The sequence below is a fragment of the Callithrix jacchus genome, chromosome 5 (genome assembly GCF_049354715.1).
Source record: "Callithrix jacchus isolate 240 chromosome 5, calJac240_pri, whole genome shotgun sequence".
Classification (NCBI taxonomy): domain Eukaryota; kingdom Metazoa; phylum Chordata; class Mammalia; order Primates; family Cebidae; genus Callithrix; species Callithrix jacchus.
The window spans coordinates 14,396,126-14,423,300 of NC_133506.1; the positions used below are offsets into that span (position 1 = coordinate 14,396,126).

The 27,175-nt window shown below is 38.6% G+C and overlaps 1 long non-coding RNA gene across 1 annotated transcript in view; it reads left to right on the top strand.

Moving 5' to 3' along the window:
* LOC144582850 (uncharacterized) overlaps window positions 1–26,329 on the top strand; it is a 293,627-nt gene extending 267,298 nt beyond the window's left edge. The window contains exon 4 of the long non-coding RNA XR_013536323.1: window positions 24,698–26,329. This is a non-coding gene — a long non-coding RNA (uncharacterized LOC144582850). The remainder of the gene's footprint in view (window positions 1–24,697) is intronic.
* Window positions 26,330–27,175: the final 846 nt, after the last annotated feature.

Consider the following 27,175-nt stretch of genomic DNA (forward strand, 5'->3'; position numbering starts at 1 on the left):
CCAGAGATTCTGGTATGTTGTGTCTTTGTTCTCGTTGGTTTCAAAGAACTTCTTTATTTCTGCCTTCATTTCATTGTTTATCCAGTCAACGTTCAAGAGCCAGTTGTTCAGTTTCCATGAAGCTGTGCGGTTCTGAGTTAGTTTCTGAATTCTGAGTTGTAACTTGATTGCACTATGGTCTGAGAGGCTGTTTGTTATGATTTCAGTTGTTTTGCATTTGCAGAGGAGTGATTTACTTCTAATTATGTTGTCAATTTTAGAGTAGGTGTGATGTGGTGCTGAGAAGAATGTATATTCTGTGGATTTGGGGTGGAGAGTTCTGTAAATGTCTATCAGGTTTGCTTGTTCCAGGTCTGAGTTCAAGTCCTGGATATCCTCGTTAGTTTTCTGTCTGGTTGATCTGTCTAATATTGACAGTGGAGTGTTAAAGTCTCCCACTATTATTTTGTGGGAGTCTAAGTCTCTTTGTAAGTCATTAAGAACTTGCCTTATATATCTGGGTGCTCCTATATTGGGTCCATATATATTTAGGATCATTAGCTCTTCTTGTTGTATTGATCCTTTTACCATTATGTAATGTCCTTCTTTGTCTCTTTTGATCTTTGTTGCTTTAAAGTCTATTTTATCAGAGATGAGAATTGCGACTCCTGCTTTTTTTTTTGCTCTCCATTTGCTTGGTAAATCTTCCTCCATCCCTTTATTTTGAGCCTTTGTATATCCTTGCATGTGAGATGGGTTCCCTGGATACAGCACACCGATGGGTTTTGGCTTTTTATCCAATTTGCCAGTCTGTGTCTTTTGATTGGTGCATTTAGTCCATTTACATTTAGGGTTAATATTGTTATGTGTGAATTTGATACTGCCATTTTGATGCTAGCTGACTGTTCTGCCCATTATTTGATGCAGATTCTTCATTTTGTTGATGCTCTTTACCATTTGGTATGTTTTTGGAATGGCTGGTACTAGTTGTTCCTTTCTATGTGTAGTGCCTCTTTCAGGAGCTCTTGTAAAGCAGGCCTGGTGGTGACAAAATCTCTGAGTACTTGCTTGTTTGCAAAGCATTTTATTTTTTCTTCACTTATGAAGCTCAGTTTGGCTGGATATGAAATTCTGGGTTGAAAGTTCCTTTCTTTAAGGATGTTCAATATTGGCCCCCACTCTCTTCTGGCTTGTAGGGTTTCTGCTGAGAGATCTGCTGTGAGTCTGCTGGGCTTCCCTTTATGGGTGACCTGACCTTTCTCCCTGGCTGCCCTTAGCATTTTCTCCTTCATTTCAACCCTGGTGAATCTGACGATTATGTGCCTTAGGGTTGCTCTTCTTGCAGAATATCTTTGTGGTGTTCTCTGTATTTCCTGAACTTGAATATTGGCCTGCCTTGCTAGGTTGGGGAAATTTTCCTGGATAATATCCTGAAGAGTATTTTCCAACTTGGATTCATTCTCTTCGTCACATTCCGGTACACCTATCAAACGTAGATTAGGTCTCCTCACATAGTCCCACATTTCTTGGAGACTTTGTTCTCCAAAAGTGTTTTGCACTTTTTTCTCTAATCTTGGCTTCTCGTTTTATTTCATTGAATTGATCTTCAACTTCTGATATCCTTTCTTCTGCTTGGTCAATTCGGCTGTTGAAACTTGTGCATGCTTCGCGAAGTTCTCATGTTGTGTTTTTCAGCTCCTTCAATTCACTCATATTCCTAAATTGTCCATTCTTGTTATCATTTCCTCAAATCTTTTTTCAAGGTTCTTAGTTTCTTTGCATTGTTTTAGAACATGTTCTTTTAGCTCATGGAAGTTTCTCATTACCCACCTTCTGAAGTCTGATTCTGTCATTTCATCACACTCATACTCTGTCTAGCTTTGTTCCCTTGCTGGTGAGGAGTTGTGGTCCCTTATAGAAGGCAAGGTGTTCTGGTTTTGTGTGTTTTCCTCCTTATTGCACTGGTTTCTTCCCATCTTTGTGGATTTATCCACCTGTCATCTGAGTAGTTGCTGATTTTCGATTGGGTCTCTGAGTGGACGTCCAGACTGTTGATGATGAAGTATTTGTTTCTTAGTTTTCCTTCTAATAGTGTGGCCCCTCTGCTGTAGAACTGCTGAGGTCCATTCCTGGCCCTGCTTGCATGGGGTACACCTGTAGCAGCTACGGAACTGTGAGGATTGCTAACAGTTTCTTCTTCTGCTATCTTTGTCCCGAATGATGCCCGACAAATGTCAGTCTGATCAGTCCTTTGTGAGGTGACTCTTTGGCTATATGGGGGTCAGGGAGCTGCTTGAGGAGACTGTCTGTACTTTATACTTGAGGAGGCAATCTACTTTATAGGAGCTCAAGTGCTGAGCTGTGAGTTCTGTTGTTCATTCAGGGCTGCTAGGCAGGTACGTTGAAGTCTGCTGCAGCAGTACTCATAAAGCCCCTTCTTTTCCTCAGGTGCTCTGTCCCGGAGAGTTAGGGCTTTATTTATGAGTATCTGTTGCACTGTCCTGCCCAGCAAGGAGGCAGTCTAATCACTGCCTGCCTGTAGTGGCTATACTGAGCTGCTGTGGGCTCCGCCCTGTTGCCATGGACTCTGCCCTGCTGCCATGGGCTCCGCCCTGCTGCTGTGGGTTCTGCCCTGCTGTCGTGGGCTCTGCCCTGCTGCCTTGTGTAATTCCCTGTAGTCCTGTTTATATGGGTGTGGTTAGAGCTGCTGTGGTGATGGTGGCCCGCCTCTGTAATGGCGATTTTCTCTGTTATGGCGGGTTGCCTCGGCAACAGCAGGCTACATCAGCAATGGCAGAGTACCTTCGTGGGGGTCGAGTGCCTCAGTAATGGCGGACGTCCCTCCCCCCACCGAGTTGCATCGTCCTGGGTTCAGCTGTGCTTGCTGTGAAACTCTCAACCCTGAGCATTTCCAATTGCTGTTTTGTTTGTTTTTGTGGGGGTGGGACCCACTGAGCCTGATCACCTGGCTCCCTGCCTCAGAGCCCTTTTTTTTTTTTTTTAAGTTGAACAGTTGACTCTCTCCCAGGTGTTCCAGTCGCCTGCTGAAAGGGCACCAGGATCTGTGTGATTTTCCATTCAGCGACCCACTGTGCCAGTTGGAACAACATTGCTGCCGAGGAATCTCCTGGCCTGGCTTTCTGTTTAAGTCCCATTTAATCAGATGAATGCGCTAATCTGCCTTCCGAAATCTCCAATTGCTGGTTTAACAGGGCAACCAAACCAGTGTATTTTGTACGGAGTGCTGCTGCGCTGCAGCCCTAGCCCAAACAGCCACACTGGCCCAAACAGCCATGCTGGCAGCCCATGGGGCTCCTACACCTGGGAATCTCCTGGTCTGTGAACAATAAAGATCCTTCTGGAAATACAGCATCCACTCACCCTCTGCGTTTTCACTGGGAGCTGCAATCCTGAGTTGTTCCTACAGTGCCATCTTCTCCCCTCTCCTCCCAGAGCTCTTGTAAGGCAGGTCTGGTGGTGATGAAATCTGTCAGCAATTGCTTGTCCATAAAGGATTTTATTTCTCCTTCACTTATGAAGCTTAGTTTGGCTGGATATGAAATTCTGGGTTGAAAGTTCTCTTCTTTAAGGATGTTGAATATTGGCCCCCACTCTCTTCTGGCTTGTAGGGTTTCTGTTGAGAGATCCCCTGTGAGTCTGATGAGCCTCCCCTTGTGGGTAACCTGACCTTCCTCTCTGGCTGCACTTGGAATTTTTCCTTCATTTCAACCCTGATGAATCTGATGATTATGTGCCTTGGGGTTGCTCTCCTTTAAGAATATCTTTGTGGTGTTCTTTCTATTTCCTGGATTTGAAGGTTGGCCTGGCTTGCTAGGTTGGGGAAGTTCTCCTAGATAATATCCTGAAGAGTGTTTTCCAGGTTGGATTTATTCTCTCCATCACATTCAGGTATGCCAGTCGAACGGTTTTTTCACATAATCCCATATTTCTTGGTGGCTTTGTTCATTTCTTTTCACTCTTTTTCTCCAATTTTGCCTTCTCATTTTATTTCATTGAGTTGATCTTCAATCTCTGGTATTCTTCCTTCTGCTTGATTAATTCAGCTACTGAAACTTGTATATGCTTCATGAAGTTCTCATGCTGTGTTTTTCAGCTCCATCAAGTCATTTCTGTTCTTCTCTAAGCTGGTTATTCTAGTTAGCATTTCATCTAGCCTTTTTTCAAGGTTTCAGTTTCTTTGCATTGGGTTAGAACATGTTCCTTTAGCTCAGAAAAGTTTGTTATTACTCACCTTCTCAAGCCTGCTTCTGTCAATTCATCTAACTCATTCTCCCGTCTTGTTTTGTTCCCTTGCTGGTGAGGAGATGTGATCCCTTGGAAAAGGAGAGGTGTTCTGGTCTTTGGGGATTTCATCCTTTTTGCACTGGTTTCTTCTCGTTTTCATGGATTTATCTATCTTTGACCTTTGAAGTTCGTGATTTTAGATGAGGTCCCTGAGTGGATGTCCTTTCTGTTGATGTTGAAGCTATTTCTTTTTGTTTCTTAGTTTTCCTTCTAACAGTCAGGCCCCTCTGCTGTAGGACTGCAGGTCCACTCCAGACTTGGCTTGCCTGGGAATCAGCTGCCTGTTCTTTCCTCTGGTAGCTTCATTCCTGAAGGGTACCCATGAGGTGTCAGCCAGAGCTCTCCTGTATTAGGGGGTCAGGGAGCCACTTGAGGAGGCAATCTGTCCCTTATTGGAGCTCAAGTGCTGTGCTGGGAGCTCTGTTGCTCCCTTTAGGGGTTCTGGGCAGACACACTTGAGTCTGCTGCAGTGGAACTCACAATCACCCCTTTTCCCATGTGCTCTGTCCCAGAAAGGTGGCGTTTTATCTATAAGTCCCTGACATGCTGCTGCCTTTTCTTCAGAGACACCCTGACCAGCAAGAAGGGAGTCTAGTCACAGTCTGCCTGCAGAAGCACTGCTGGGCTGACATGGGCTCAGTATAGCTGCTGCATGAGCTTCCACTGGCTTTTGTTTACACACGTAAGATTAGAACCACCTAGGCAATGGCAGATGCCCTTCCTCCCACCAAGCTTAATCATCCCAGGTGGAGCTCAAACTGATGTGCTGGCTGCAAAACTCTAAAGCCAGAGTGTTTCAGTTTTCTGGTCTTTGTGGGGGTGGGACCCACCAAGCCGTATCACTTGTCTCCCTGCTTTCAGCTCCCCCTCTTTCTGGAGAGCAGGAAGCTCTGTCTCCCAGACACTCCAGGCACCAGACAAAACATGTGCCCAGAATTGTGCTGATAGCCCACGGAGCTGGCAGGAGTGGCCGCTCAGATCTGTGCTGGTAACTCATGGCACTTGTCAGCCCAGTGGGGATCTCCTGGTCTGTGGGTTGTAAAGACCTTGGGAGAAGTGCGGTATCTGAATCAGAGTGCCAGAGGGGAAAAGTCCCCGATGGCATCCATTGGGTAAGAGTGGAGTCTTCCAGTCAGTTGCACTTCCACGTGAGGCAGTGCCCTGCCCTGCCTCAGTTTACCCTCCTTGGGCTACACCCATCATCCAACCAGTCCCATTGAGATGGACCTGGTACCACGGTTGGGAGTGTGGATATCACTGGCCTTCTGTGTTGCTCTTGCTGGGAACTGCACTCCAGAGTTTTTCCTATTTGGCCATCTTGGTGGAAGACTCCTTTGCCCACTTTTCAATGAGGTTATTAGTTTTTGGTGTTGAGTTGTTTGAGTCCCTTGTAAATTCTGGATATTAGTCCTTGTTGGATAAATAGTTTGCATATATTTGTTCCCATTCCGAAGGTTGCCTGTTCGTATTCCTTTCTCTATGCAGAAGGCTTTTTAGTTTAATTAAGTCCTATTTGTCTATCTGCCAATTTTGGATATCAACATGAGTTTCTGTTATGGCACCATTCCCCGGGGACCACCCTGCCACCTAGTGGCAGGTTGATTGAATTGGCTCTCTTCCATCTTGGAAGTGACAGATCTATCTTCATTGGAATACACATATAATCTGGATATGAATTTATGTTTCCTGCTGGTAATATTTTCCTTAGTACTACCATAAATGGACTCAAATAATGCCTGACCCACCATGATGGCATTCCTCACAGTACTGCATTGGATCCAGAAGTACATTTCACAGCAAAGGAAATGCAATAATGGGCTCATGTCTTAGAATCAAGTGACCTTCCATATACCTCATTACCCAAAAGCAGTTGGCCTAATAGAAAGTTAAAATAGCGTAATAAAGACTCTGTTATGGTGTCAATTGGGAAATTACACCTTGAATGCACTGGATTTTGTTTTGTAGGGTGCAGTTTATACTTTGACTCAGAGGTCACTGCATGGCATTGGTTTTTCTATAGTCAGAGTGTGTGTGTCCTGGAATCAAGGAGTGAAAAGTGGCCACTCTATTAGCTAATAATTCCATAAAAAATTTTGCTCTCATTCTGACAATGTTTAGTTCTGCTGCATTGGAGATCTTAACATACAGGGAAATACTTCCCCTGGGGGACATGATAGGTCCATAGCAATGGCTTCATCAAATTGAAAGATGAGGTTTTGATCTGGTCATTTTGGATTCTCTCCACTACTGAACAAGTAAGAAAACTAACAACAAAAAAAGCTAAAAGGGACCTGATCTACTGGCTGAAATGATTGAGTTTGATTACCCAGAGTAACTTGGGTTGCCGCTGCAAAAGAAAAAAGGACAAAGTCTGAAAACCATTTTTATCTACAAAGAAAAAAACCCCACAACTTTCAGAAAAACAAAAAAAATTACCTGAACACTTACAGTACCTGCTTTTAACTTAATATCACTGAAAAAGGCACTGAAGAAATGGGAAAAAACAAAAGCCCTGAGCCTTTCCAATGCCACTCCTCCCAAAACCCTCCACAGTGACTACATGGTACAGAGAGCATCTCTGGTTGCTGGGGGCAGGAGAGCACAGCAGTTGTGATGCATTGAACTCAGTGTTGTCCTATTAGAGCAGAAAGGAAAACTGGACAAAACTCAGCTGATGCCTGCCCACAGAGATAGTATTTAAGCCAGCACTACCCAGAAAAGAATTGCAAATCTCAACAGTTCTAACTTGAACTGTCACAAACCTCACCACCAATGGCTATAGTGTTCTCTAAGTAAACTTGAAAGGCAGTCTAGGCCATTAGGACTGCAACTCTTAGATGAGTCCTGGTGTTGGACTACTCCCAGAGACAGTGGACTGGGGAGGAGGGGTACACAACATACTGAGACACCAGCTAGTGCAGCCAAGGGAGTGCTGGCATCATCCCTTCCCTAGCCTCAGGCTGTACAGCTTGAGGCTCCAAAAGAGACACTTGAGGAAATAAAAAGGAAAAGTGGGAAGGACTTTGTCTTGCATCTTAGAAACCAGCTTCGCCAGAGCAGGATAAGGCACCAGTTAGAGTGGTGAGGTCCCCATTCCAGGCCCTAGCTCCCAGATATTACTTCTAGACACACCCTTGGCCAGAAGGGAACCCGCTGCCTTGAAGGAAATGACCCAGTCCTGACAGCATTCATCACCTGCTAACTGAAGAGCCCCAGGTACTATGTCAAGGGCCTTGGGTGAGCCTTTGAGACTTGCCAGATTTAGGTGAGACTAACCATATTACCAGCTGAGGTGGCTATCGGCAAAACTCCTGTTTGAGAAAAGCAGAGGGAAAATTAAGGGGACTTTGTCTTGTACCTTAGGTACCAGCATGGCAACAGAGGGTAGACCACCAAGTGGGCTCTTGGGGTCCCTGATTCAAGGACTCGACTCTTAGATGGCATGTCTGAATCTGCCCTGGGCCAGAGGGCAAGTCCCAGGCTATACAGCGTTTAGCACAAGCTGACTTAGCCTTTGGGCCTTAAGGGAACATCGGTGGTAGTCTGGCAGTACTCCCCATCACTTTTGGTAGCGGTGGCGTGGAATAAAGCTTCTCTTCTTTGGAAAGCGGTGTCGTAAGAACTGCATATTGTGGTTTGACTGCCAAGTCAGCCTCAGTGTAATAGAACACTACATAGATTTATAAAGTTTTTGACTCTAGTCTCTAACGGACAGAACCCCTGGATAACACCTTAGGACCCACCAGGGGCCTGAGAGACCTCACCACCTTGAAGGCAAGGACACAGGCCTGGCTGCCTTAACCAAATGATGATTATAGAGCCCCAGAGCCTAGATCAAACATAGGCAGTAGCCAGGGAGTGGCTGCAGCAGGGCTTTGGCAAAAGCCAGTGCTCAGGCGTGACTCAACACAGTCATAGTGGTGCTGGCCATAGTGGGGCTTATGTCATTTCACCTCTAGCTTTAGGTGGCTCAGAACAGAGACACTCTATTTGGGAGAACATAAGGGAATAGAACAATAGTCTTTTTCTGGTATTCCAAAGAATTCTCCCAGATCTTGTTCAGGACCATCAAAGTGTGTCCTCTGTGAGTCTGCAGAACTACAGTGTTTCTGGACTTAGGGAACCTGCTAACATCACACTTGAGTCCTTCAAAATACCTTTAAAACCTTCCCAAAAAGGGCAGGTACAAATAAGGCCAGAGAATGAATGCTACAATAAACACTTAACTCTTCAATGCCCAGACACTGAAGAACTCTACTAGCATCAACATCATCCAGGAAAACATGACCTCACCAAATGCACCAGGGACCAGTCTGAGATGAAAGGTCACATGTCTGAGAGACAGAGATATGTTATCTTTCAGACCAAGAATTCAAAATGGCTGTGTTGATGAAACTAAAATAAAATTTAAGATAACGCAGAAAAGCAGTTCAGAATATAATCATATAAATGTATCAATGATACTAAAATAATTAAAAAGAATCAAGCAGAAATTCTGGAGCTGAAAAATACAGTTGATATGCAGAAGAATGCATCTGAGTCCTTTAAAAGGAGAAATGACTAAGCAGAAGGAAAAAAGGAACAAAATGGCAAGAGTAAATCCTTGTCAATAATAACATTGAATATAAATGGACTAAACTATCTAATCAAAAGACAGATAGTGGCTGATGGATGAAAAAACAAGACCCAGGGCTTTGCTGCGCAGAAAAAAACACACTTCATTCATTAAGGCAAACACAGATTGAAAATAGAGGGATGGAGAAGGATATTCCATGCCAACAGAAATCAAAAAAGAGCAGGAATAGCTATACTTTGACAAAATAGATTTCAAGAAAAAAACTATAAGAAGAGACAAAGGTTACTACTATATAATGACAAAGGAGTCAATTTAGCAAGAAGTTATAACAACTAAAATATATATGCAGCCAACTCTGGAACACCTGGATATAAAAAGAAATATTATTAGAGCTAAAGAGAGAGATAGGTCTCAATGCAATAATAGCTGGAAACTTTGACACCACATTTACAGTACTGGACATATTTTCCAGGCAGAAACATTGGATTTAATCTGTACTATAAACCAAATGGATCTAATAGTTATTTACAGAACATTTCACCCAATGGTTGCAGAATACACATTCTTTTCCTTAGAACATGGATTGTTCTTAAGGATAGACCTTATGTTAGGTCACAAAACAAGTCTTAAAAGATTAAAAAAATTGAAATAATGGTAAGCATATTCTCTGACACAATGGAATAAAGCTAGAAGTCAAGAGGAATTTTGGAAATTATACAAATACACTAAAATTAAACAATATGTTCCTGAATGACTGGTGGTTCAGAAAGAAATTAAGAATAAAATTTAAAAATCTCCTAAAACAAATCATAATGGAAACACAATATACTGAAACATGTTGGATACATCAAAACCAATACTAAGACAAAAATTTAAAGCTCTAAGTGCCTATATCAAAAAAAAAGAGGAAGATTTTTAAATAAACAATGTAATGATGTATCTTAAAGGACTAGAAGAGCAAGAGTAAAACAAACCACCAACTTAGTAGAAGAAAAGAAATAATAAAGATCAGATCAGAAATAAATGAAGAAAAGATACAAATAAACAATTTCAGAAATGAAAAAGGAGACATTGCAACTCATACTGCAGAAACTCAAAGGATCATTAGTGGCTACTACGAGTAACTCTATGTCAAGAAATCTGAAAATCTAGAAGAAATGGACAAATTCCTGGAGACATGAAACATACCAAGACTGAATCAGAGAGAAATCCAAAGCCTGAACAGACCAATAACAAGTAACAAGATCAAAGCCATAGCAAAAAGTCTCCCAGTAAAGAAAAGCCCAGGACCAATGACTTCACTGCTAAATTCTACCAAATATTTAAAGAAGAACTAATACAATCCTACTGAAACTATTCTGAAAAATAAGAGGAAATGCTTCCAAACCCATTCTATGAGGGCAGTATCACCCTGACTGCCAAACCTAAATTAGACAAAGACACATCTAAATTAAAAACTACAACCTAATATCTCTGAGGACTATCAATTCAAAATTCCTTAACAAAAAACTAGCAAACGGAATTCAACAATACATTAGAAAAATCATTCATCATAACCTAGTGGAATTTATCTCTGGGATGCAAGAATGGTTCAACATGTGCAAATTAATTAACATGATACATAATTTCAACAGAATAAAAAATAAAAACCATATGATCATTTCAATTGATGCTGAAAAAGCGTGTGACAACACTCAACATCCCTGCGTGATAAAAAAAAAAAAAAAGAAACCTCAAAAAACTAGGGGTTGAAGGAACATACCTCAACATAATACAAGGCCTCTATGACAGACCCACAGTTAATATTATATCGAATGGGGAAAACAGAAAGCCTCTCCTCTAAGATCTGGAACATGAAAAGAATTTTCACTGTCACCACTGTTATTCATTATGGTATTGTAAGTCCTAGCTAGAGCAATAAGACAAAATAAAGATACAAAGGGCATGCAAATTGGACAGGAAGAAGTCAAGTTATCTATCCTTTTTTGCAGAATGTGAAAAAGAAATAAAAAAGCAATTCCATCTACAAGAGCAACATATACAATTTAATACCCAGGAATTAACCAAAGAAGTAAAAGATGTCTATAATGAAAACTATAAAACACTGATGGGCCGGGTGCGGTGGCTCAGGCCTGTAATCCCAGCACTTTGGGAGGCCGAGGCGGGTGGATCACAAGGTCAAGAGATCGAGACCATCCTGGTCTACATGGTGAAACCCCGTCTCTACTAAAACTACAAAAAAAATTAGCTGGGCATGGTAGCGCATGCCTGTAATCCCAGCAACTCAGGAGGCTGAGGCAGGAGAATTCCCTGAACCCAGGAGGCGGAGGTTGTGGTGAGCCGAGATCGCACCATTGCACTCCAGCCTGGGTAACTAGAGCGAAACTTGTCTCAAAAAAATAAAATAAAATAAAATAAAATAATAAAAAATAAAAATAAAACACTGATGAAAGAAATTGAAGAGGACACCAAAAAATGAAAAAATATTCCAAGTTAATGAATTAGAAGAATCAATGTTGTTAAAATGCACATACCCCCCGAAGTAATCTACAGATTTAGTGCAATCCCTGTCAAGGTACCAGTGACACTCTTCACAGAATAGAAAAACAATCCTAAAATTTATATGGAACTGCAAAAGGCCCAGAATAGCTTAAGCTATTCTAAGCAAAAATAACAAAACTGGAGGAATTACATTTCCTGACTTCAAATTTTACTATAGAGCAGTAATAACCAAAACAGTATGGTACTAGCATAAAAACAGAAACATAGACCGATGGAACAGAATAGAGAACCCAGAAACAAATCACACACCTACAGTGAACTCATTTTTGACAACGGTACCAAGAACATGCGCTGGAGGAAAGATAATCTGGTCAATAAACGGTGCTGGGAAAATTGGATATCCACATGCATAAGAATGAAACTAGACCCCAACTTCTCACCATATACAAAATTAAAATAAAATCAAAATGGATTAAAGACAAATCTAAGACCTTGAATTATGAAACTGCTACAATAATACATTGGGGAAAACCTTCAAGACATTGGTCTGGGCAAAAATTTCTTGAGCAATACCCTGCAAGCATAGGCAACTAAAGCAAAAATGGATAAATGGGATCATTAAAGTTAAAAAGCTTTCTCTCAGCAAAGGATATAATCAGCAAAGGGAAGATAAAACCCATACAGTGGAAGATAATACTTGTAAACTACCCATCTGACAAGAGATAAATAGCCAGAATACATAAGGAGCTCAAACAATTCTGTAGAAAAAAAGTTTAGTAGTCTGATCAAAAATGGGTAAAAGATTTGAATAGATATTCTCAAAAGAAGACATAAAAGTGGCAAACAGGCATATGATTAGAGAAATGCAAATTAAAAATACAGTGAGATATTATCTCACCCCAATTCAAATGGCTTATATCCAAAATACAGGCAATAAGAAATGCTGTTGAGGATGTAGAGGAAAGGAACCCTTGTACACTGTTGGTGGGAATGTAAATTAGTACAACCACATGGAGAACAGTTTGAAGATTCCCCAGAAAAACTAAAAATTAAGCTACCATATGATCCAGCAATCCCACTTCTGGGTATATACCCAGAAGTGGGATTTTTATCAAAGAGAAATCTGCACTCTTGTTGTTGCAGCATTGTTTACAATAGATAAGATTTGGAGACAACCTAAGTGTCCATCAATAGATGAATGGATTAAAAAATGTGATACCTATACATAATGAAGTATGATTCAGCCATAAAAAAGAATGAGAACCAGTCATTTGCAAAAACATGGATTGAACTGGAGATCATTATGATAAGCAAAATAAGCCAAATACTGAAAGACAAGTTTTGCATGTTCTTATTTGTGGGATCTAAAAATGAAAAAAAATAAACTCATGGAAATAGAGAGTAGGATAGTTACCTTAGGCTGGGAAAGGTAGTGGGGGAGCTGGGGAAAGATAGAGATGGTTAATGGGTACAAAAAATAGAAATAATGAATAACAGCTACTATTTGATAACACATCAGAATGACTATAGTCAATATTAACTAACTTGTCCATTTAAAAATAACCTAAAGAGTATACTGGATTGTTTGTAACTCAAAGGATAAATGCTTGAGGGGATGAATACCACATTCTCCATGATATGCATATTTCACATTGCATGCCTGTATCAAAACATCTCATGTATCCCATAAATATATATACCTACTATGTACCCACAAAAATCACAAGTTAAGAGAAAAATCAGCTAAGAGTTATTGGAGTTTAAATTTACAATTTAAATTTAGGTAACATCATTTTGTGAGATAGTGACTGAAGTTGAGGAGTAATTAATGTAGCTCACAGTAGACACAATGCCAGCTGGGGCTGCGTGTCTTCTTTGGGGGAAGAGTGAGAAGTTCCTCTCTTGACACTTGTGTAGAAAGGTTCATTTGCAAACTGAGTAGCTAAAGAGGTGGACTGTTTTCAGTTATTAATTGATTGCTTCCCATCTCTGAATGCAGCCTTCCATGTATACCCTATGATAAACAACAGGATTGGTTTAAGTATTTCTCCTTCAAGGTGGGTATGATGGTAAGCTTTCTCAGTAGATAGTGCTGGAGGGACATTGTAGGAGGAAAAGGCTAACTGCAATTTCTGGAGAGAGGGTTTTGCAATGGGTGTGTGAAGATAGCCAGTGGAGCCTGCAGTAGCCATGGATCAGAACAATCTTCCTCTGTGACCTCACAGCCTCTACCTGGTGATAACCGTTCTGTAGTAGTTTCAACATGAAAACCAAAGCTCCCAGACAGTCTACATACAGACCTGTGATGCAATGGATTGTACACTAAGCAACCTTGGCAAAAGCCTTCATGCAGATTGTGCAAGCTGCCAAGGGCCCAGGCAATCCATATGGAACTGCTTCTCCTTCTGCAATTCCCCGTGCAGCCCACATGCTCTGAAGAGCTTTGCCACCACTGGCACCTGATCTCCTATAGTATGTCCATACCACCAGTTCTTGATCACCTGTTCCCTCTCTGCACTCCAGGGAGATACCTATCATTTGCTAAGAATTTCCAGACCATCTCTGGTCTAGCTAAACTACTGTACTTCTCTGCCATCTGGCTATCTTGTGGTTCCACCTTACCTTCTCCTCCAAGGTCCTCCTTCCACATTTGTTCTTCTATGGATACTCTCTCTTAGTCCTAGGTATTATATAGGTTTACCCTCACATCTTATACTTAATCCTTTACTATAGTTGATCATTCTCATAATAAGCATTCCCTGTTTAACCTACTGTGTTGTTTCTACTTTGTCATTGGTCCCAAATTCTATAATAGTCTTCTTAATTCAATATTATATTATTTGGATATAAAAAAGGAAAAGAAAGGGTACTCATTACTTCTGGGGAGGACCATGAGATTAGGTTTGGATGTTGGGGGTATTTTATTGTTCTTCATAATGCTTGAAATTTTCATATGGAAACTATTTCATATAATATACAAATAACAAAATCACTGAATAAAAATTTGTGCCTTTCGACACATTGAAACAATCACTAATATGCACATAATTATTAGGAATTAATTCTAATTGGTATTATAATTAGAATATAATTATTCTAAACCTAATCATAAAATGATAATTTATCAATGTAATTAGCAAAACTCATTTTTGCATTTATATATAAATTACATTTCTGGATATTATTTGTTGTATAACTGGCCTGGTTTATCTGTAACTTCAGCTTCTAAGTAAACATAAGCCACAGCTAAATATCTCCTTGCAGCCAAATGCCAGATCGAGGGGCAGATATGATTGGGAGAAATTCTGCTAATCATCACTTTTCAACCTCTGTTGGTAAACTTTCACAGGATTAGGGAAGCAAAAGTTTTAAAAAATTTTAATTTTTCATTATTCCTCTAAGAGAATATTATGTTGGATAATACTGAATTTGTAACTATTAATGCAGTTTCAACTGTATTTGAAAGATAAGACAATACGTTTTCAAGGAAATTACATTCCTTTCTATGTTTAGCACTCATACTGGTTGCTAAACCATTTAAAAAACTTAATATTTTATGCCTCGCATATCATCTTTATTAAACACACATGCGCGAAAGTACTGATACATTGTCATAATGCTAAGTTAAAAGTTCTAAAGACTGGAAATTCTAGATTAAGTATCAACTACATGTTGTATTTTCTAAAATGTTTTATGAAAGCCTAGAGTTGATGTTAGAATTATTTAATAAAATCTTCACATCTCACATCCATCCAATAAAAAAATTAGAAAAGAGGAAAGAGTGAGAACTCTTAGATATGGGGAACATTGTTAAATTCTCTAACTTTTTTTCCCTCAAAATTTCTGGCTGATAGGGAATATAATTAAAATGTAGAATTCACAGCAATTAGTCTTTTGTGTCTGATTTTTGCATATCTTGGAATAGATATAAGTTTAAATACTCCTATTAAAATTGTAATGGAATAAATATGAAGACTTAGACATAACCAGAAAAATCTTTTTCTTTTCAATATTTAAACATATTTATTTTACATTAATATATATATATTCTCATAAGTTATTGGGGTACAGGTGGTATTTGGTTACATGAGTAAGTTCTTTATTGGTGATTTATGAGATTTTGGTGCACCCACTCAAACAGTGTACACTGCACCATATTTGTAGTCATTTACCCTTCGTCTCCCCTGTCTCTCTTCTCTACAAGTCCCCAGAGTGCATTTTATTATTCTTATGACTTTGCATCCTCATTGCTTAGCTTCCACATATTAGAATATATGATGTTTGGTTTTCCATGTCTGAGATTGGAGACTTAGAATAATAGTCTCCAATCTCATTCAGATCACTGCAAATGCTGTTAATTCATTCTTTTTTATGGCTGAGTAGTAGTCTATTGTGTGTATGTGTGTGTATATATACATATACATATACATACATACACACACATACACACACACACACACACACACCCCACAGTTTCTTTATTCACTCATTGATTGATGGGCATTTGGGTTAGTTTCACAATTTTGCAATTGTGAATTTTGCTGCTATAAACGTACGTGTGCAAGTATCTTTTTTGAATAATGACTTATTTTCCTCTAGGTAGACACCAGTAGTGGGACTGCTGGATCAAATGGTAGTTCTACTTTTAGTTCTTTAAGGAATCTCCACACTGTTTTTCATAGTGGCTGTACTAGTTTACATTCCCACCAGCAGTGTAGAAATGTTCCCTGTTCACCACATCCATGCCAACATCTACTGTTTTTTGATTTCTTAATTATAGTCATTTTTGTAGGAGTAAAGTGGTATCGCTATGGTTTTGATTTGCACTTCCCTGATAATTAGTGATGTTGAGCATTTTTTCATATGTTTGTTGATCATTTGTATATCTTCTTTTGAGAATTGTCTGTTTATGTCCTTAGCCCACTTTTTGATGTGATTTTTTTTTCTTACTGATTTGTTTAAGTTCATTGTAGATTCTTAATATTAGTCCTTTGTCAGATGTCTAGATTGTGAAGATTTTCTCCCACTCTTTGGGTTGTCTGTTTACTCTGCTGACTGTTCCTTTTGCCATATAAAACTCTTTAGTTTAATTAGGTCCCAGCTATTTATCTGTTTTTATTGCATTTGCTTTTGGGTTCTTGTGGCCAGAAAAATGTTAATTTGTTTTATTGTCTTTTTTTCATAGTTCTGTGGTTCTTTAATCAAATATTATAATGCTTTAGAAGCACATACATGAAAAATTGATAAATTATTGTCTGAAGGGCTCATTATTATCTGCCTTAGTATCACAGGGATTCTACTTTGTTGATATTGCAGAAGTATACTTTGGTAATTGATTCTTAAACAACATTTCTATCTTTATTAAAAATAAATTAAAGAAATGAGGAGTGTTACTTGTGAATGCAGAAGAGACATTCTATTGATTGCCACTCCAGAAGTCAGCCAGAGAACTACCATGTGCCCTACCTAGGACATTGGAAGTCAGTCACTATTACTGAAGATATTCACAACTTGCTGGAATGGGCAGGTTAAAAAGGGTATAAAATAGAATCCAACTTATATTTGAAGATATCTTTGTTTATCAGGAATGCATGAACAAAAAGATATTGAATATTCACCAAGGCAGAGTGAATGCTAAAATTAGTTTCAAAAGTTTGGAATCATTGGAATTCACAGAGATATCCTGTCAAAGAAACTGACAGCTGGAACACTTCAGTGTAGACACTGGCTTTGAGATAGACTAGGGAAAATGGGCAGAAGGTGTGGGCACAGAAAGCAGGTAAGAGCATTTCCAGTGAGGCGGACAAAAAAAGAGAAAGTCCAAAGAAATAATCAGAAAAAGATAATATATAATGGCTTATTAATTTTGTTCCATGCATTAAGAAATATTTTGTATTTATTTTACACGTAGACTAAATCTTTTACATCATAATTAACAAGCACTTCTGCATAGACACTGTTTAATGAAAGTGGATGCTGTCTGTTGAAAGCAGCATTATGGCTTATGATGCTTGTTCCCTGAGATTATTGAAAGTGGAATGAGACCCAGTATTAAGTGAGGCAAGGAAGTCATACTTCAGCTTCATAGATACACATGACTCCAATGCATGCTTCACAGTCATCTGAATTTTCACATAATGAGACATCACCACACACTCATCAGAATGGCTAATGTAGTTCAGAATATGGAGTAAGTGCACTCTCATATATAGCAAACCAGAGTGTACAACACTTTGGAAAACTAACAGTGCTACCCTATGACCCAGAAATTCCATTCCAATGTATCTAGAAATGAATACGTGTACTCACAAACTTGTTCAAAACTTTTCATAGCTGCCTTATTCATAAAAGCCAAGTCATAGGGAAAGAAAAAAACAAAACAAATATCCACCGACAGAATAATGAAAAGACAAACTCATATTTCCTACTCATATTTTCCTTTGGAATACAACAAAGTAATGAAGAGAAATAACTAGTGATCTATGTACAATGAGTTGAATATTTGTGTTCCCTCCATTCACAGGTAAGGATTTCATATGTTGAAACCCTTACCACCAAGGTAATATACTTGGAAATGTGGCCTTTGAAGTGTGGTTAGTTCATGAGGGTGAAGCCCTTATTAATAGTATTAGTACCCTTACAAAAGAGGCCAGGAACCCCCTCACCCTTTTCAGCACATGAGGATACACTGAGAAGGTGCCATCTGTGAACCAGGAAGAAGGCCCTTATGAGACACCAGATCTGCCTGGCACCTTGACCTTAGACTTTCCAGTGTCCAAAACTGTGAGAATTACATTTCTATTGTTCATAATCCACTCAGTTTATGGTATTTTATCTGACAACCTGGATGTTACTAAAATAATATACAACAAGTTGGATTAATAAATCTCAGGAAATTAATGCTGATTCACAAAAGTTGGTAAACTAAAGAATCCCATGTTCAAAAGCAGATCAAACTAATCTGCAGTGACAGGAGACAGAGTGGCTGGAGATGAAGGACAGCATGGAGATTGGCTGGGAAAGGTCAGGAGAGAATTTTGTGGGGCCCTAGAAATGTTCTAGATCTTTATTGGAGTGACAGTTACATGAATATGCATTTGTCTTAATTAATAAAACTATACACATAGATTTATGTATTTGCTATTTGTAAAATATTATGATCTAAATAAATGGATAAATTAATAAACATATAGCATCAATTTAAAAAATACTTGCTAATTGTCTTCCACCCTACTGCTAATTATTATTATTACTACTTGTGATTTTGATATCAAATGCCAAGTATCTATGTCATAGCTGTGAGCGGGGTGGGGATGGCTTAGAGTGAAAAGAAGATAATAGCCTGTAATTATTTAGTATGATGAGTTCTGGAGGCCCACTGTGGTTGAATCTAGGCCCAACTGCTTGCTGGCTCTGCAAATTTAAGCAAGTGTGGTTAAATTCTTCTAAACCTTTGTTCCCATTCTTAATACACAGGTAATAATTGTACCTCTCACAGGTTTTTTTTTTTTTTTTGAGAATTAAAACATTTGTAAGGTAACCTATGACATGTACAAACTACATATCTACTATTTTTATTTAAATCATTTATTTTTTTAAATATATTTTTATTGTAGTTAGATTCTGAGGTACATGGGCAGATCATGCAGAATTGTTGTATAGGTACATACATGGCAATGTGGTTTAGTGCCTCCATCCCCCTGTCACCTATATCTGGCATTTCTCCCCATGTTATTCCTCCCCAACCTCCCTACCCCCACTGTCCCTCCCCAGTCCTTCCCAACAGACCCCAGTTTGTGATGCTCCCCTCCCTGTGTCCACGTGTTCTCATTGTTCAACACCCACCTATGAGTGAGAATATGCAGTGTTTGATTTTCTGTTCTTGTGTCAGTATGCTGAGAATGATGGTTTCCAGATTCATCCATGTCCCTACAAAAAACACCAACTCAATTATTTTCTGGCTGCATAGTATTCCATGGTGTATATGTGCCACATTTTCCTTGTCCAGTCTATCATCAATGGGCATTTGGGCTGGTTCCAGGTCTTTGCTATTGTAAACAGTGCCACAATGAACATACGTGTGCATGTACCTTTATAACAGAAAGATTTACAATCCTTTGGATATATACCCAGTAATGGGATTGCTGGGTCAAATGGAATTTCTATTTCCAGGTCCTTGAGGAATCACCACACTGCCTTCCACATGCTTGAACTAATTTACACTCCGACCAACAGTGTAAAAGTGTTCCTATTTCTCCACATTCTCTCCAGCATCTGTTGTCTCCAGATTTTTTCATGATCACCATTCTAACTGGCATGAGATGGTATCTCAATGTGGATTTAATTTGCATTTCTCTAATGACCTGTGATTATAAACAATTTTTCATGTTTTTTGGCCTCATATATGTCTTCTTTTGAAAAGTGTCTGTTCATATCCTTCACCCACTTTTGAACATTTTTGAATGGGCTTGTTTTTTTCTTGTAAATCTGTTTTAATTCTTTGTAGATTCTGGATATTGGCCCTTTGTCAGATGTGTAGATTGCAAAAATTTTTTCCCATTCCGTTGGTTGCCAGTTCACTCTAATGATTGTTTCTTTTGCTGTACAGAAGCTCTGGAGTTTAATTAGGCCCCATTTGTCTATTTTGGCTTTTGTTGCCAATGCTTTGGTGTTTTAGTCATGAAGTCCTTGCCTATGTCTATTTCCTGAACAGTTTTCCCTAGGTTTTCTTCTAGGGTTTTTATAGTGTTAAGTCGTATGTTTGTCTTTAATCCATCTGGAGTTAATTTTAGTATAAAGTGTCAGGAAGGGGTCCAGTTTCTGTTTTCTGCACATGGCTAGCCAGTTATCTCAACACCATTTATTTAAACAGGGAATCCTTTCCCCATTGCTTGTTTTTGTCAGGTTTGTCAAAGAACAGATGGTTGTAGATGTGTGGCATTGCTTCTGAGGCCTCTGTTCTGTTCCACTGATCTATATCTCTCGTTTGTACCAGTAGCAAGCTGTTTTGATTACTGTAGCCTTGTAGTGTAGTTTGAAGTCAGGTAGCGTGATGCCTCCAGCTTTGTTCTTTTTCCTTAGTATTGTCTTGGCTATTCAGGCTCTCTTTTGGTTCCATATGAAGTTTAAGGTGGTTTTTTCCAGTTCTGTGAAAACGATCATAGGTAGCTTGATGGGATTAGCATTGAGTCTGTAAATTACTTTGGGCAGTATGGCCATTTTCACAGAATTGATTCTTCCTAACCATGAGCATGGAATGTTTTTCCATCTGTTTGTATCCTCTCTTATTTCTTGAGCAGTGGTTTGTAGTTCTCCTTGAAGAGGTCCTTTACATTCTTTGTTAGTTGTATTCCTAGGTATTTTATTCTCTTTTTAGCAATTATGAATGGGAGTTCGCTCTTGATTTGGTTCTCTTTTAGTCTGTTATTGGTGTATGGGAATGCTTGTGATTTCTGCACATTGATTTTCTATCCTGAGGCTTTGCTGAAGTTGCTTATCAGTTTAAGGAGATTTTGGGCTGAGATGATGGGGTCTTCTAAATATACAATCATGTCATCAGCCCGGGAATCTCCTGGTCTGTGGGCAGTAAAAACTCATTTGGAAATGCAGTGATCACTCACCCTTTGGGTTCTTCTCGCTGGGAACTGCACTCCAGAGCTGTTTCTATTCAGCCATCTTGGATCTCTCCCCTATTTAAATTACTTAAACTCTTGCCAATTTTTGCAGGCTATGTGGAAATATAGTTTTAATTATCATGCAATGCACCAATAATTTCTAAGATAGTACTCTTAAGATAAACTTTGCATCCAGAAAAGGGTTTTGTACCTGGATCAGAGATGCTTTTCCTTGGGTGCTTAACACTTTGTGAGATCACAGGACAGCAGCCTTGGAATTGTGTTGTCATGGCTGGAGGTGACTGGAGGGATGTAAGCAGAATCTAAGAAGTCTGTTCAATACAGGAAAATCTTCATTACCAGTGGCAGCCGGCCAAAAAATGGTGTTGGATCAACTTCTGGGCTCCTACAAATTTCTGTGAAGTTTGTCAGATTATTTTTTCTCTAGTATTGTAGTTGTTTGAATGAAGCTCAAAGTCAAAACCACTCATTTGCTCTTTTAACATCCTTGGTTTTTTTTTTGTTTGTTTTTTTTTCTGAATCCTTTTAAAAAAAAGGATTCCTATTTTTGTGTTAATGGAATTTTACCTAGTGCTGTACTTCCACAGCAGATGACAAAATCCAGACTTCAAATACAGCCACAGATTAAAAGACTTCTGGATTAAATATCTTGTCAAGAAGCATAATTGAAATGCTAATTCTACAGAAGTATTTAGACCAGTGAGATGTAAGGAAAATAGACTAAATTCTGGGATATGTTAAAATTTTTAAAAAATGTTTATTTTTACTAAATGAAAACTAGAGTGGAAAGGAAAGCTCATGTAAAGTAGTTTTAAGAAGCAAACGTTTATGGGATTTATTTTTATACTGTAAGCTGTAAAAACCAATTCTGAAATCAGACCATATCTATACCTATCTATCCAACTGTTCATTTAAAAGAGTCATTGCTTGCCTACCCCCAGTGATATTTGGGAATGTTTGAGGGAATGATTATTACCTGACAACACTGAAGAGGGAGGTACAACTGGAATTTCATTTTATACATGCAATATTTAATATAATATATGTTATAGGTATATTTAATGTTATATATGTTATATATGCTTTATATATATACTTTATATAATTCTTTATATAATGTCCTTCTTGAGAAGCATCATATTATGAAAAGTAATTTTATTTGTAGCTTTGAAATGATATTGGATATGACAAGAAAACTAGCAAACAAGCTTAAACCATGGGTCATTCTACAAAACAATATCTTGTAATTTTCAGTAATAACAATTTGATGAGACAAGAAAAAGTAAAGATTAATGCAGATTGAGGGAGAGTAAAGAGACATAGCAACTTTGTGAAAAGTATGATTCTGGGTTGGATCCTGCATCATTGGGAAGAAAAAAACAGTATTGGAACAATTGGTAAAAATTAGATTCAGACTGTAGGTTAGATAGTAGTATTGTAACAGTGCCAAATGTTTTACATTTAATCATTGTATCATGGTTAGGTAAAAAAAAAGAAAATACATGCCAGAGGATTTAAAGTCAGAGTCATGGTGAATGCAACTTTCTTTTAAGTGGTTCAATGAACAAAACATCACAGTTGCATAGTATTTACACCCATATTGATACTGTTAGCCATGTTTATGTCTATATCTGTCTATAGAGAGAAAAAGAAAAAATGGTAAAATGAATGTGAAAAATAGTAACATTTTGCAACTCTAGGTGAAGAGTATATGCAAATCATCACATTTTTTACACCTTTTTCTGTACTTTTTTTTGAAGATTTTTAAAAGAATGAGATTGGGAGATAGTTTTAAGTGCTATAGGCATAGCTATCGTAAATCTGCTTATGAAACAGGACAAGTACAATGTAATATATGTCATGGGATGATTTCAACTAAATTTTTTTGAATAAACTATTAATTAGTACAATAATATCACCGAGATCTAGGAAATTGACTCATTACCAATATTTTAAAAAAGAAACTCTTCCAAGAGAATCCTACAGTGCCTTAAAATGAGTTTTTAGAGCTCTCCTTCTCTGTCAATACTCATGTGAGCACATGCTCTTTGTTGTCATACAGTAGTAAAATATTTTACATCTATAATCCCAGCACTTTGGGAGGCCAAGGCAAATCGATCACCTGAAGTCAGGAGTTTGAGACCAGCCTGGCAAACATGGTGAAACCCTGTCTCTACTAAAAATGCAAAAAATTAGCTGAGCACGGTGGCAGGTGCTTATAATCCCAGCTACTGGGGAGGTTCAGGCAGGAGAATCGCTTGAACTGGGAGGTGGAGGTTTCAGTGAGCTAAGATCATGCCATTGCACTCCAGCCTGGGCAACAGGAGCACAACTCCATCTCAAAAAAAAAAAAAAAAAAAGTTTTTTAAAATTTAATTTTGAAATACTAAAAGTGGGTATCTTTCACTGTGACCAAAATAACAACAGCTAGATAGAATTTTTCAATTTCAGACATGCTGCTGAGACTCGTGTAGCCAATTCAGCCAGTCCAGATTGTTGGGTTGAGCTGAATTTAACTGAGAGTTAATCTAGTACTATTTATTTGGCTAATATACACTCAACCAGACATTCATGATTCATGTGCATTAATGTTCAGAGTATTACTGTTTTGTGGTTAAGTAGGAGAAAAAAAAGTCCTAAAACAATTTACTTTTCATCATAATAAACTCTCTCTGACCCCCCAAGCCCTGTCCTTGGTCTCTTCTTCCCCCTCTCTCTCCTTCTCTGTCAGTACTCATGTGAGCACATGCTCTTTATTGTCATATAAAAGTACCTTTAAAGTATGACTGTCACTTCATGCTTTTTTGTTGTTTTAGGGAAAGCATATACTGCTTGCAGCTTGTGTCCCTGAGATGTTGTAGCCTTTGCAGCTAATGGAAATTGGCAGTACAGAACTTTTTTCGGTCCAATGTCAAAAAATTGGCCTTTGTTTGGTCAACTTTCATGAACTTCCGTTTACTTCAATGAAAAACGAAACATTTGTGAAATAAAGAAATATTGTCTTCAATGGGAAATGCATTCCATGTGTGGTATATATCATATTATGACAGATTTTACTTGAGACTAAGCGATTTTTATTCACAACATGAATACATGACTTTTTTTCAGGGGTCTGTATCATAAGGTAGTGGTTTCTTGCATTTGTGAGAAGAGATGAAAAATGTTTAATATTTTTGTAGTTAAATATCATTTTTAATTAAAGTTCTCAATAAAATACTTCTACCTCTTGCATATGAAGTTTGTTTCAAATAGGAAAAATCTGTTTTTCTTAGGTGCAGTAGCAAGCGTTTCAGGATGGAAGATGAGAAGACATGTCAGTGCCCATATCGTGTCATTCTTGTGAAAGTTGCCAGTCAATGATGGTTTTATCTTTCCAGTTATCTCACCTTACTGAGCAAGTGGCACTACAAAGTCCACGATTCCAGATGGGCATGGATAAGGATGCCTCAGAGTGTTCTGACATGCTTAATATTCAGAGAATCTATGAGCCATAGGGCAGAACCCTGGAGATATTTGCAATGAGAATGGAAATTTTGTAGTTACATATGTCCCAGGAGTGGGGAGAGCAGTAGGAGTTGGAATGATATTGATTAGTTAGTTGTCATTAGTTCGAGCCACGTTACTTACAAAAGGAGGAGCAAGCCGGAGACATGCAGATCCATTTTGATACCCTAATGAAAGGTACGAACTCTATTCTCAGAAACCAGCGTGTGTGCATGTGCCAGTTGGAGGAAACTGCAGATCTCTCGGGACTGTCTGTGGACCCTATTTAGAGCCTCAGCAGGTGATAATATATTAACCAGGTTTGTATAGGTCTCTGTCCTTTTGACTTTCCCTTCTTTCTTCATTATGAAGCTTTAAAGTCTTCCCAGTAATTTTAAGAAGTCAACCCCTAGCCCTTGGAGACTTTATTAAGTACAGTAATTCCATTGCCCTAAGCATAAACTCTTTGACATATCCCCTGACAATAATCCGTTCCTTGCAGAGCATAGGGGCCTGAGCAGCCACACAATGTTTTCATTACCGAGCTCTGGGCTTCCTCTTGTCTGGGGCTTTAAGTACTGATGAGATCCCTTAAGTTCAACTACTTCACAAAAACTGCATTGCAATCCTAGATCCAGTTTGCTTCAGAGGAGTACAGAGCCCTAAGCTTATGATCAGGCTCTATCTAAGAAATCTTGGATTTAACATCTGCCTTTATCCTTTTTAATTTCCCCACTCCAACTAAAAGGTCTTCAATCTGTTTTCTTAATTGTTTCAATATAAGTCTAGAAAGTTAAACTTTATTACCCAGAGGTAGCCTAGCATTTGTTTATTGTATTCTACTATTACGTGAACTAAGTGACTATTGTTATAGCTTCTGTCTGTATCTCAAAGAGCATTGCTTTAATACTTCTATATAGCTCAGCAGTTTGCCACCTAAAGGGAAGCCCAGGACCAGTGGCAGCAGAGATATGCCTTGGAACCTTGTCAGAAATGGCCAGAATCTCAGATCCTGCACCAGACATACAGAATCAGGACCTGTACTTCACCAAAAAGCACAGATGATTTTAATGTATTTAAAGGTTTGGGAAACTGGGGAGACAGCATTTAGTTGATGCTTCAGAATTATTTTGCCTACAAAATAGGAATCTGACTAATATATTTCCTACCACCCAACTAGAGTGCTCAGCATAAAAATTATTCTGATAACTAAATTGTTTTTCTGCCAAATTAAACTTTTGTTTGGGAAACTGTCTTGTATTTTTATGTCAAACTGCTAAGGTGTCAAAAAAAAAAAAAAAAAAAAGACTACCCACTGGCCATTCATCCTTTAAGAAATTAGGATCCTATAATCCAGACTTACAAAAAAGTTCTCAGCACCTAGAATAGTGATGGATCCTGCACTATACTAGCTGCCTTCATAAGCTGAGTCTTGTTAATCATCTTTTCCCCATGAAAGCAGGAGATCCAATGTGGGTATCAGTCTCATCCACAGCAATGATACCGACTGGGCCCACATTCAGGTCTGTTTTACTGTAAATCTCCTCCTTGTTCCACTATTCCACATAGGATAAAATTAAGAAAAGAGGGAAGACTTCGATTCCAAGCCATTTTCTAGCTCAGGAGTTTTCAACCTTGGCACTACTGATTTTGAGACTGGATACTTCTTTACTATGGGAGGCTGTGCTGTGCATTGTAGGATGTTTACCACATCCCTGACCTCTCCCCACTAGGTGGCACACAACCATTCCCTCACCACCATTCTACCTTGCCCACCCTTCCCCCACCACTGGGACCACACAGAAGTCTCCAGACATTGTAAAATATCCCCTGGGGAGAATCTCCTGTAATTGAGAACTGATCTACAAATATGTGAATATGTGCAGTTTTATTTATTCCTAGCTTTAATATGATTTTCTCTATCATCTAACTCTTCCTCATAAGACTGCTCCATTCAGTTAGCGGTTCCGGGGACGAAAGCTGTAAGCCTTCCACAGATGACACCAGTTTTACCAGTTTGTTTGCTCCACTTTCTTAAAGTTTCATACTTTCACAGGGACAAAAGGACATTCAGCTTCTCCTTAATTATCTTAACAGGTGTGTTCACAAGTTATTAGTCTTGTTCTTCTTCAGTGGTTGGATTAGAAGCATTGCCTGTGGGAAAGTAAAGAGATACTCATATTATGGAAAAAGTTTTGGTTTAGAAATTAAATATGCCATCTTTGAAGCCACATTTCCCTCTACTGAATCCTAGCTGAGTGGTCTTGGTAAGTTACCTTCTGTCTGTTTTCTCCGTGAAACAGAGTCCAAGCAGATTGGGGTATTTTTAACAATTAAATGGTATATCCAATGAATACTTAGAATCGTGTCTAACACAGGGAAGATCAATAATCATGTGTTATTATCCCTTCAAAAATTATCTGTAACTTAGGCTCTTGTCTGGGATAGAAGGCAATCCAGGATCTGTTGCATAAATACATAGTCCATGGTTTATGACTTTTATTCAGACCAAAGTTTTAGGCTATATTTTGTTTATTTAAATTACATCACTTTAATATTGGAATTTTACTGTGGAATTTTCTGTCCCGGAGGTGGAAATATACTTAAACACATGAGTTGATTGTTAGTAACACTACCCTTTATTCGATTCATAAAACATTCAGAATTGGGCAAAACTAATCTATGTATGGGAGAG